At 41.2% G+C, this 11,837-nt stretch overlaps 2 pseudogenes; both read right to left on the bottom strand.

Moving 5' to 3' along the window:
* Window positions 1-1,662: 1,662 nt before the first annotated feature.
* LOC149173487 (zinc finger CCCH domain-containing protein 17 pseudogene) lies at window positions 1,663-6,629 on the bottom strand (annotated as a pseudogene).
* Window positions 6,630-8,008: 1,379 nt separating this feature from the next.
* Window positions 8,009-11,354, bottom strand: LOC149173486 (zinc finger CCCH domain-containing protein 17 pseudogene; annotated as a pseudogene).
* Between the last annotated feature and the right edge of the window lie 483 nt (window positions 11,355-11,837).

Below are 11,837 nucleotides of genomic sequence, written 5' to 3'. Positions count from 1 at the left end.
AATGGCTCAAACAACCTTGATGAATGCCTCCAAACTTAATTTCTGAAATCTTTTCACTATATCAATAATACGCATTCCTCAAATATAAAACCTTGGAAAAGTCTGTATAGCAGCTCCATATGATCATTCCTAATTCTCACCGTGCTTCTCTCACAATGAGGTTTCTTGTAATTATTTTGCTCTTCTCTCACAGCTTGGTTTTTCTTATAGAAATCCAAATCTTTTCCAGCACCTTCACAAAAACTATCCTTCTGAGCGGATGGTTTTTTCAATTGAACTTCCATATTATCAAATTTAGAAGTGTCCTCCTGAGAAAGACTCTTTCTCTTCAAAGGACTAACCCGTTGACTATTGATGCTTGTTTGCATTCCATCCCCAGGATCATAAGGCTTTATTGCCTCTTTATGCAATAGTCGAGCTTTCCTATTTCCTCATGAGATACCTCAGAACCTGCTCCAATGTAAAATTTAGATCCTGGACAATCTTGACACAGTCCTTAAATCGCCTATACTTCTTGGAGATCATCATTTGCAACACATTTGAGTAACTCTAAATATTTGCCTCACCAGTAAATGTTAGTTGAGACATACAAGGAAATCCTTTGAGTTTTTTGAAAAGCTATAAACCAAAACTGAACAGAGCATTTGAATTATGCCAGTATTCTAAATGAGGCCGCGCGCATTTCTTTCAGAAGTAATAGGAATAAAGATCGATCCCTAAGAACCGAGCAAAAGAACATAATTCTCCCACAGGATTTTGAAGAGAAGTGCCACTGAGAGTACACCATGCTCTTTCTTAACTTGATGTGTTCCTTGAGACCATGTGGACTGCCTTGCAGACATCTTTCTGCTTCGAACCCTTCTATCCTTCAAAACGCTGTCTCATTCAGCAAAATTTTCATCTTCCATACAAAACAAGTCTTCTAGCTCTGCCATGGTATAACGATACAGAGAATATTGCTAATCTGGATTGCATTCACAAAGTCATTTTTGCATGTTGTAGACAGACAAAAGCACCTGGTGTTAACTGTACACAACAACAGAAAGATGTAAAAATATCAACATATAATACATTCTGGATCCTCCTCAGTACCGCCAACATGTTCAGGATACTTTTAAATTCACATCTTCTGCGCAATTCAATCTACAATTGAAACCCTTGCTGTTGTAATTTGAACTCTGAGATATACTCTGAACCTTCTCCTTCCGGGCACTATTATGCAAATCTGACATTGATGCTCTCTGCGTGCCTCAGGCAACCCAAAAACACAATAACAGAAACCGAAACATGATAATGGAAACAGAAATCTTCATATCCCCCGTTGTTTTCGAATCACGCATAAATACTAGCCCTTGAATGTCTCCTTTCACTCCATCCGCTATTAAAATCTACTTTATAATCTCCCTTTCCAGTTGTCGTTGTGATTCTGGTGATTTTGCTAATGTATATGGCCATCTGAAGCGCCACATCTCAATCCGGGTGTCAATAATAGTGGCAACCTTGTGGCAATCAAACCCTCATAAAAGCCACTTGACATTTGGCGGTTAATCACTACATTTCGATAAAGAAAACTCTAAGACTGAAATTGTCAAACAGTTAATGCGCATTCCCCGTGGCAATATAGAGCATCCAACAGCACCTCATGATCAAATGCGCCGCCTTCTAAGAGACCACGAATTCTGTATTTCTGAATATCGACAATAATGCCAAACTGGATTTGATTCGGGCTCCAACTTCAATAACCGTCTTATGGTGCTCTCGACCTCCCTCATTCACCGGTACCATGATATGCTCCATTCCATTACCAGTGAAAAATAATCCACCAGGTCCAAACTGAAGTGCTCGCACTTCATTTCTTGAGAATATTCTACCTCGTTCATGAAACGATGGCAAGTCATAAAGGCGCACACTCTTATCATTGCATGAACAAAGCAAAATAGGTTTGGCTTGTTCATCATTCATTATGCACAGCGCAAGAACACCATGTTCTTTAATACGAGTGTAAATCTCTTCAAGAGCTATAGTTGATGTAGCAGCCCAAACCTTCACTGTGCCATCCAAAGAACACGACAAGAGAAATTGGTCCCAACAAAGAAGAGACATTACAACTGATGTGTGATTTCTCAAGGTTTGGATACATTGAAAAGTTTCCAGGTCCCAAACTTTTATTGTGTGGTCCATAGAGGCAGAGTAAAGTTTGTCTTTCTGTGAGACTAATGAGACAACAGGCAACATATGCCCTGTGAGGGAAGTTGCAGGGTCAAATGTATTGGTTGTAGGATTAAACTTCCATGCTAAAATGGTGCCATCATGTGTTCCAGCCAAAATCATTTGATCAGCGATCGCCAGAGCATGCACTTGTCCATTAGGGCTATCTAATAATAGCTCTGTCAAGTTGACGGTATTCAAAGCCTTGACAGCATTACGAAGGCCGACAAAAAGCCACGGACCTTCACTTAGAAGGCATCCAACTCCACTGTCGTCGCCTAAGGGGATATTTGTTCCCTGTCCTGTATGGCAGTCCCAGGCTATAAGCTTATTATGTCGGCCAACAGAATAGAGTTTGGCAGAGCCTAAATGCGAAAGAAAAGCAATTCCTCGAATAGGCTTGTTATCGTGGCCAACCAGCTTAGTCATGAAAGTGACATCGGAACCTCCAATAAAATGGGAGTGCAGATATCTGCAGTTGTCTTTTGCATACTTGCAATTGCCTGCAAGCCAATAACGGCATGCTTTATCCTTTTTGTTACAGGTGCACAAAGAAATCAATAGTCCACTTCAAATATCAGTTCGAGCCACATAAAGACAAGACTATCATATAAAGAAAAACAGATTCACATTGCATCCTTGGAGTGTCTGGCATAGCATCAACCTGTGTGTGAATTGTGTCCTCCTTGGACATACTGTCATTGCTCTCATCAACATTCCTGGAGGGAAGCAAAACTCTATACAATAAGCATGCTAGGATTTGGACCTTCGCTGAAAACTCGAACCAATTCCCAATTTCGTAGCACGCTACGAAACCACGCAAACAGGTAGCGCTACGAAACTGCTAAACAGAATCCAGGCGCTGCGAAAACACCCTGACTTTAAGCCAAGCTAAAAAAAAATTTGACAATAGCATTTTCAGTGATAATAGTGGCTCCACTAGGGATAGTGTGCCCTTGTGGTGCGCTAAGAACACGCAGCTCCAGTGCCTTACCCATTTGTAACAAACAGAAATTTGCTTGACAAGCCTGACTGTAGGAGAAAGAAACTAATGCTACTGAAAAATAAATGCTCAGCCAACCTTGAGCTTATTTGCAATTTACCTACCTACCTACCCTAACCATTTAAACTTTCCTCAGCTCAATCAATATGAAACTTCCAATGCAGCCAGTCATTTGCTTTATCTGACATTTGACTTCTTTGCCTGTCCCGAAGTTCAGCGCCAATGTGATAGTGAGATGACAGCTGCCACTGAAAATGTCTTTGACCTTCATAGGTAAGCTGAAACACTGGAGAATAAAACTCTTCCATGTAATCAGCTATAGGATCCCAGAACACATGATCAGCTTGTCTTTTCTCGAAACTTTCCAGCTGTACAAACTGATCTTCAACCACCGTGTTTAGTTCCTCAATCGTGAAAGAGAAAGGAACCAGCGTAGTCTCCTTGTGTTCTGTCATAGAAAGCTGCTGAAAATAATGATCATGATAACACTCTTCATTTTCAGGCCCCTGATTCTCAACCACACAAGACTCCTCTGATGTACTATCCACTTTTCTATTTGACAAGCTATCCAGTTGCTTTTCTGAATCATTCCAACAAACAATGGAATTTTCCTCACTATTATGATTATTATTTGGGGTAAGATGCTGCAAGGCATTACAAAATTGAGCAAGCTTTTCCTCTGCCTGAGGGTCATAGAAAATTTCCTCCAATATTTCTTCTTGCTGAGTGCAATTAATTCTGTCTTCATTATGATCTGAAGCCTGACAAATTTGCTGCATCTCTACATCAATATCAAAGGATAAAACATGGTTTTCACAGGTAAACTCTTGTTGCTCTTCATGCGGCGCTTCATGGAGTGTTATACCTTCTTCTTGGTGCTGAAAAACATTGTCATGAAGAGCCTCTAAAATTTCTTCATCTGTAAATTCATCATCACCATAATAATCCTCCAAGCACTGAATAAGATTCAAAGAATGCCTACAGCAATCTTTGAGCAGCAACAAAGAAGGATAACATTCTTTAAACATTTCACAGAACGCATCATGGAAATCAGCAAGAGAAGATAATGAATCATTTTCCAAACCTTTATACCAAGACCATGCCTCTCCTTCTAAAGTAGCCATAAACATCCTCATGAGACAATCTTCAGGGAAATGAACCTTAAGACTGCGTACATGTAAGTGAAACTTAACCAAATGGAGAGCAGCATCATCCTTCTTTTCATCTTTGAATATTGGAAGATCATCCACCCAATCAACCTTTGGCATAGGATTTGGAAAACCAGGGATATGAGACCGATTCATAGGAGCATACCTGGCATTCTTTCTTGCAGTGGAATCCATCTTGAAACTTCATCAAGCTACTGATCTTCTAGCAGTGGAGTCACCTTCTAATGTGTTCTTTGCTGTGTGGAGTCGCCAAGGTAGTTTTGCAGCCTTGAAAATCATTTGAACTCCTGCTACCTTCAGAAATTCAATCTTAAGCTCCCGGCAGACGCACCAAAATGTTATCACAAAATCAAGCACTGAAGGGCTGCTGATCAGGTAGACTCTGTGTAACTATTTCAGACCAAGCTTTTGACTAAGGATTAGCTTCCCTAGCCTGAGAGGGCTCTCTCAAGAAAAAGTTATTGATTTTGAATGTTGATAAGAGGGCTAACTCTTGTACAATAGATTTAATGAACTTGCTGGCTGGACAAATATACAAATACATCCATTGGGCTTATGGAGTCAAACATGCTACAACAAACAATGATATTTCCTCTACATAGAAGTCAGGGCATGTGAAATTTAAATGTTCAAAATATAACTCTTATAAAACCACAGTTCATAGAAGAGTACAGGAAGTCAGAGCAACATATGTGAATTCTGAGTGATTACTCCTCTAAGCAACTGAAAAAAGACATGAAGGACAAAGTAAAACAATACATCTTGAACATGAAAATGCTGTATGAATCCTGAGAAGAGAGGCATATATCTTATATTACTGCAAACTGTTCTTTACACAAGCCAAAATAGCACTCTGTTTTCATAAAATATCCAACCCTTTCTACATCTAACCTTGGCCCATATATAGGCAAGCAAACTAAAACACCTCGAGCTTCCTCCTCCAGCATGAGGGGAGCCTCGAAGGTGGCTATTAACTATTCCTATATGCTACTAACCAATGCATTAATTACAAACATGCTGAACTATAATTACACACAATCCTAATCAAACTAAAATACTAATTTCATTCTCCTCGCAGGCTTGATGCTTTCTTGGATGCTGGACAGCTGTATGATTTCCATTATGGCTAAGATATGCTAAGGGAGCCTTCACCGAGCAAGCTGGTCTCGGATGCTAGCTGTAAAACAGCCTATTAATTGATAAAATTAATCATCCTATATCCACGGTCCCCTGTCTTCCATTCCTCTTCATCATTTAAAAACAAGTCTGCTGTTCTTTAATTCTTCCCAAACACCGCATATCACCACACCTTTCAAATGAGCTGGAAACTTTATGAGCTGAAAAGGTGTCTGCAGTTGTTTGTTGGCCCTTAACATAATATGTTTTCCATCGCCCTGAAATATAGGGAGCTGTTCCTGTTTGTCGGCCTTTTGTCTCCCAACATTCTCCTAAAATATAGCAGCCTGCTCCCAAATCCTTTAATGACCCCAAGTATGGAGTGATGCCAGGTTTCTGATGTGCTGTAGGTGGTCTTTGATAGACATCTGTTCCTTTTCCTCAAACCCCCGCTCACCGTGTCACACTAGCTGCTCTGCGCTTTTAAAACCATCACCTACAGCAGTTTCGTAGCGCGCTACGAAACTGCTGTGTGATTAAAAGAAAACACAATCTCCATCAATAAATTTAGCTGTCTTTGATTAACCAGGAAGAAAAGATGTATACCAATTATTGGTAATGAAGACAAAATCTTTCCCAAAAGATTCACTAAAGTGTTTACTGTTTGAAAGATTCAGAATCCTTGAAGCTTCAATGGCTGTCTCCATTCAATGCCATCATTCTTCTGTTCACATTTCTGGTCTTCACTCTGCCCCAACTAGATGTGCTTGTCACTGCAGCATTATAACTAGAGCTATCTGTTTTCCTGAAAGTACTTGTGACCCAAGAAAAACAAAAACTTGCTAATTAAATGGCTCAAACAACCTTGATGAATGCCTCTAAACTTAATTTCTGAAATCTTTTCACTATATCAATAATACGCATTCCTCAAATATAAAACCTTGGAAAAGTCTGTATAGCAGCTCCATATGATCATTCCTAATTCTCACCATGCTTCTCTCACAATGAGGTTTCTTGTAATTATTTTGCTCTTCTCTCACAGCTTGGTTTTTCTTATAGAAATCCAAATCTTTTCCAGCACCTTCACAAAAACTATCCTTCTGAGCGGATGGTTTTTTCAATTGAACTTCCATATTATCAAATTTAGAAGTGTCCTCCTGAGAAAGACTCTTTCTCTTCAAAGGACTAACCCGTTGACTATTGATGCTTGTTTGCATTCCATCCCCAGGATCATAAGGCTTTATTGCCTCTTTATGCAATAGTCGAGCTTTCCTATTTCCTCATGAGATACCCTCAGAACCTGCTCCAATGTAAAATTTAGATCCTGGACAATCTTGACACAGTCCTTAAATCGCCTATACTTCTTGGAGATCATCATTTGCAACACATTTGAGTAACTCTGAATATTTGCCTCACCAGTAAATGTTAGTTGAGACATACAAGGAAATCCTTTGAGTTTTTTGAAAAGCTATAAACCAAAACTGAACAGAGCATTTGAATTATGCCAGTATTCTAAATGAGGCCGCGCGCATTTCTTTCAGAAGTAATAGGAATAAAGATCGATCCCTAAGAACCGAGCAAAAGAACATAATTCTCCCACAGGATTTTGAAGAGAAGTGCCACTGAGAGTACACCATGCTCTTTCTTAACTTGATGTGTTCCTTGAGACCATGTGGACTGCCTTGCAGACATCTTTCTGCTTCGAACCCTTCTATCCTTCAAAACGCTGTCTCATTCAGCAAAATTTTCATCTTCCATACAAAACAAGTCTTCTAGCTCTGCCATGGTATAACGATACAGAGAATATTGCTAATCTGGATTGCATTCACAAAGTCATTTTTGCATGTTGTAGACAGACAAAAGCACCTGGTGTTAACTGTACACAACAACAGAAAGATGTAAAAATATCAACATATAATACATTCTGGATCCTCCTCAGTACCGCCAACATGTTCAGGATACTTTTAAATTCACATCTTCTGCGCAATTCAATCTACAATTGAAACCCTTGCTGTTGTAATTTGAACTCTGAGATATACTCTGAACCTTCTCCTTCCGAGCACTATTATGCAAATCTGACATTGATGCTCTCTGCGCGCCTCAGGCAACCCAAAAACACAATAACAGAAACCGAAACATGATAATGGAAACAGAAATCTTCATATCCCCCGTTGTTTTTGAATCACGCATAAATACTAGCCCTTGAATGTCTCCTTTCACTCCATCCGCTATTAAAATCTACTTTATAATCTCCCTTTCCAGTTGTCGTTGTGATTCTGGTGATTTTGCTAATGTATATGGCCATCTGAAGCGCCACATCTCAATCCGGGTGTCAATAATAGTGGCGACCTTGTGGCAATCAAACCCTCATAAAAGCCACTTGACATTTGGCGGTTAATCACTACATTTCGATAAAGAAAACTCTAAGACTGAAATTGTCAAACAGTTAATGCGCATTCCCCGTGGCAATATAGAGCATCCAACAGCACCTCATGATCAAATGCGCCGCCTTCTAAGAGACCACGAATTCTGTATTTCTGAATATCGACAATAATGCCAAACTGGATTTGATTCGGGCTCCAACTTCAATAACCGTCTTATGGTGCTCTCGACCTCCCTCATTCACCGGTACCATGATATGCTCCATTCCATTACCAGTGAAAAATAATCCACCAGGTCCAAACTGAAGTGCTCGCACTTCATTTCTTGAGAATATTCTACCTCGTTCATGAAACGATGGCAAGTCATAAAGGCGCACACTCTTATCATTGCATGAACAAAGCAAAATAGGTTTGGCTTGTTCATCATTCATTATGCACAGCGCAAGAACACCATGTTCTTTAATACGAGTGTAAATCTCTTCAAGAGCTATAGTTGATGTAGCAGCCCAAACCTTCACTGTGCCATCCAAAGAACACGACAAGAGAAATTGGTCCCAACAAAGAAGAGACATTACAACTGATGTGTGATTTCTCAAGGTTTGGATACATTGAAAAGTTTCCAGGTCCCAAACTTTTATTGTGTGGTCCATAGAGGCAGAGTAAAGTTTGTCTTTCTGTGAGACTAATGAGACAACAGGCAACATATGCCCTGTGAGGGAAGTTGCAGGGTCAAATGTATTGGTTGTAGGATTAAACTTCCATGCTAAAATGGTGCCATCATGTGTTCCAGCCAAAATCATTTGATCAGCGATCGCTAGAGCATGCACTTGTCCATTAGGGCTGTCTAATAATAGCTCTGTCAAGTTGACGGTATTCAAAGCCTTGACAGCATTACGAAGGCCGACAAAAAGCCACGGACCTTCACTTAGAAGGCATCCAACTCCACTGTCGTCGCCTAAGGGGATATTTGTTCCCTGTCCTGTATGGCAGTCCCAGGCTATAAGCTTATTATGTCGGCCAACAGAATAGAGTTTGGCAGAGCCTAAATGCGAAAGAAAAGCAATTCCTCGAATAGGCTTGTTATCGTGGCCAACCAGCTTAGTCATGAAAGTGACATCGGAACCTCCAATAAAATGGGAGTGCAGATATCTGCAGTTGTCTTTTGCATACTTGCAATTGCCTGCAAGCCAATAACGGCATGCTTTATCCTTTTTGTTACAGGTGCACAAAGAAATCAATAGTCCACTTCAAATATCAGTTCGAGCCACATAAAGACAAGACTATCATATAAAGAAAAACAGATTCACATTGCATCCTTGGAGTGTCTGGCATAGCATCAACCTGTGTGTGAATTGTGTCCTCCTTGGACATACTGTCATTGCTCTCATCAACATTCCTGGAGGGAAGCAAAACTCTATACAATAAGCATGCTAGGATTTGGACCTTCGCTGAAAACTCGAACCAATTCCCAATTTCGTAGCACGCTACGAAACCACGCAAACAGGTAGCGCTACGAAACTGCTAAACAGAATCCAGGCGCTGCGAAAACACCCTGACTTTAAGCCAAGCTAAAAAAAATTTTGACAATAGCATTTTCAGTGATAACACCATCGACAAAGGGTGTTGACGGAGCTTTAGAAGTCCCAGGTCGCGAAGCATCAGGCAAGACATCATAAAGCATGCCAGATTGAGAATATACCAAATCAAGATACTGAGCACGTGCGATGGCTTGTTCTTCAGTAACACAAGCTCCCATAGAAATATCTCTGGCGATTGGACCGATAAAATAGGTAGTAAATCAATCAGTCAGTAGTTGACCAAGGATCCAGAACTTGATTAAATGGCGACGTCTTCTCTATTCATGAATATGATCGGAGATATGGGTAGCCGTGTCCTGTTCCAGAGAAGTGAGGAGATGCATTCCCATTTCATAATGAATCGGTAACTGAAAAATGGTAAGAAATTCCATCGCAAGAGAGTTAAAGTCTTGAAAAGTTCCATGAGCAAGCTCAATGTACCATTTCGCAGCAAAACTAGTAAGAGTCCATTGGAAAAGACGGAGGCAGATAGAATCGTCAAGCCAGGAATTAGATGAACATCAAAGATGATAAGTCATGACATGAGCTTAGGGATCTTCTCCAGATTTACCGTCAAAATTAGGATAGTCACTGGGAAATTTGGTCGGAACTGGTAGCCAATATGGATTATGAAGTATAGGGTTGTTCGTTAACTTTGACACATCGGGCGGCTCCAACGTTGCGAGAAAAGGTAATTGAGGATTAAAATACATCATGGGTCATTAATAAGGGCCAGCATTAGGGTTCCAACCAGAGCCTTGTTGCCCCCATGAATTTTGGCCAATAGGATTTTTTCCATAAGGACTATAGTTAGGTGGATTAAAACCATAACCTGGTTGTTGACCCAGATTTTGAACTCTAGAAAACTATTGGTTACGAGCTTGACCGATAGGGGGAGCATATGGTTTCTGAAAATTTTGATAAGGATTAACCTAAGGGTGCTAATAATTTTGATACATAGTACCTAGAGGAGGCCCCTGGGGTTGCTGAGGTATTTGGAAGCTGAATTGGGGCTGAGGACCAAACTGTGTCTGGGGTCCAAGCTGCATTGAGTCTAGGATCCAGGTTGAGCTGGATTGACTTGACCATGTTGAGATCCTTGTTGGAACTGAGGCTGACTCAACTGACCAGAAGGTTGGCCTTGTTGGGCAATAGGTTGGCCTACCAGAAACTGAGGCTGGCCTACCTGACTAGAAGGTTGCCCCTGATGAATGAAAGAGGATCCTATAGGGACCAAATGTTGTCCCTGAAGGGGTTGTCCTTGCAAGCCCAAAGGTTGTCCTTGGAGAGGTTGACCTTGGAAAGATTGACCTTACAAAGGTTGACCTTGAAAAGGTTGCCCTTGCAAAGGTTGGCCTTTGAAGGGTGGCCCTTGCAAAGGTTGCCCTTGTGGATGTTGACCTGGCAAAGGTTTCCCTTGTAAAGGTTTCCCTTGCAAAGGCAACCTTTGTGGGCCATGGTAAGTGGTTTGATTCCAGGTAACCGCAAGTGGAACTGAAGTTTCAACTGTAGCCTCCTAAGGGAGAGACCCAGTATGATAAATATGAGCCCCTTGATGATCATAATAGTGCAAAGGGTTATGCGGATAGGAAGGCGGTTGAGAACCCAGAGGGTTATGATTCGGGCTTTGAAGAGCAAACAAATATTTCTCATATGACCATCCTGCCGGAATGGAAACCGAAGAGATTGGGACAGTACCCGTTGGTTGAATGACTTCGGATGCCAGAGGTGAAGGACCCTCGCTAGCAGGTTCAGAAGATACTGCGGTAACGGTAGTAACCACCGAGGATGCAGTAACCACACTAATAGAAGGAGTTGTAGACTCCACACAAACGGTGGGCCTCGACGGAACGGACGTAACTAACGTGACCTGTGTCTGAGGAATGGAATACAAAGCCATGAAGGGCCCTGAAGTCGGGGTTGTAGTGTGGGACCATACAGAGCTCCGATGATGTAGAGATGTAGAACCAATTATGTCAGCCAAAGCAAGATAACGAAGCGGTAAGGAAATATCATGAGTAGTGTGAAAAGGAAATCCTTTTGGAGGAAACTAAGGTTCATCAGTTGACACAAAACTCTCTTGACCGCTAACGAGATTCGTCTCATCCATTTCGGAATATGCCATCACAATTGAAGCACTAGGAGGAGTAGATGGGAGATCCTCGTCTAAAAATTCCAAAACGTTGGGAGGAGCCCAATTGATATCAAAAGGCTCCTCACCTGGAGCTCGAGAGTCAAGGGGCTGAACACTTGGAACGATAGGTAGGGTACAACCAATAATCGATACCTCAGAAAAGATAGGAGAGGTGGGATCTCCGTCACTCGCTAAAGACGATGGGATTGGTGAGTCCGCCAGGATGGCCTAAACTCAAAAAATCTAGGA

This window comes from Pinus tabuliformis, chromosome 4_2 (assembly GCF_031772625.1).
Source record: "Pinus tabuliformis cultivar Carrire ecotype Pingquan chromosome 4_2, CPIR1, whole genome shotgun sequence".
In the NCBI taxonomy this organism is placed as follows: Eukaryota; Viridiplantae; Streptophyta; class Pinopsida; order Pinales; family Pinaceae; genus Pinus; species Pinus tabuliformis.
Note: the sequence above shows the minus strand (reverse complement) of the source record. Positions and strands in the feature narration are given on the sequence as shown.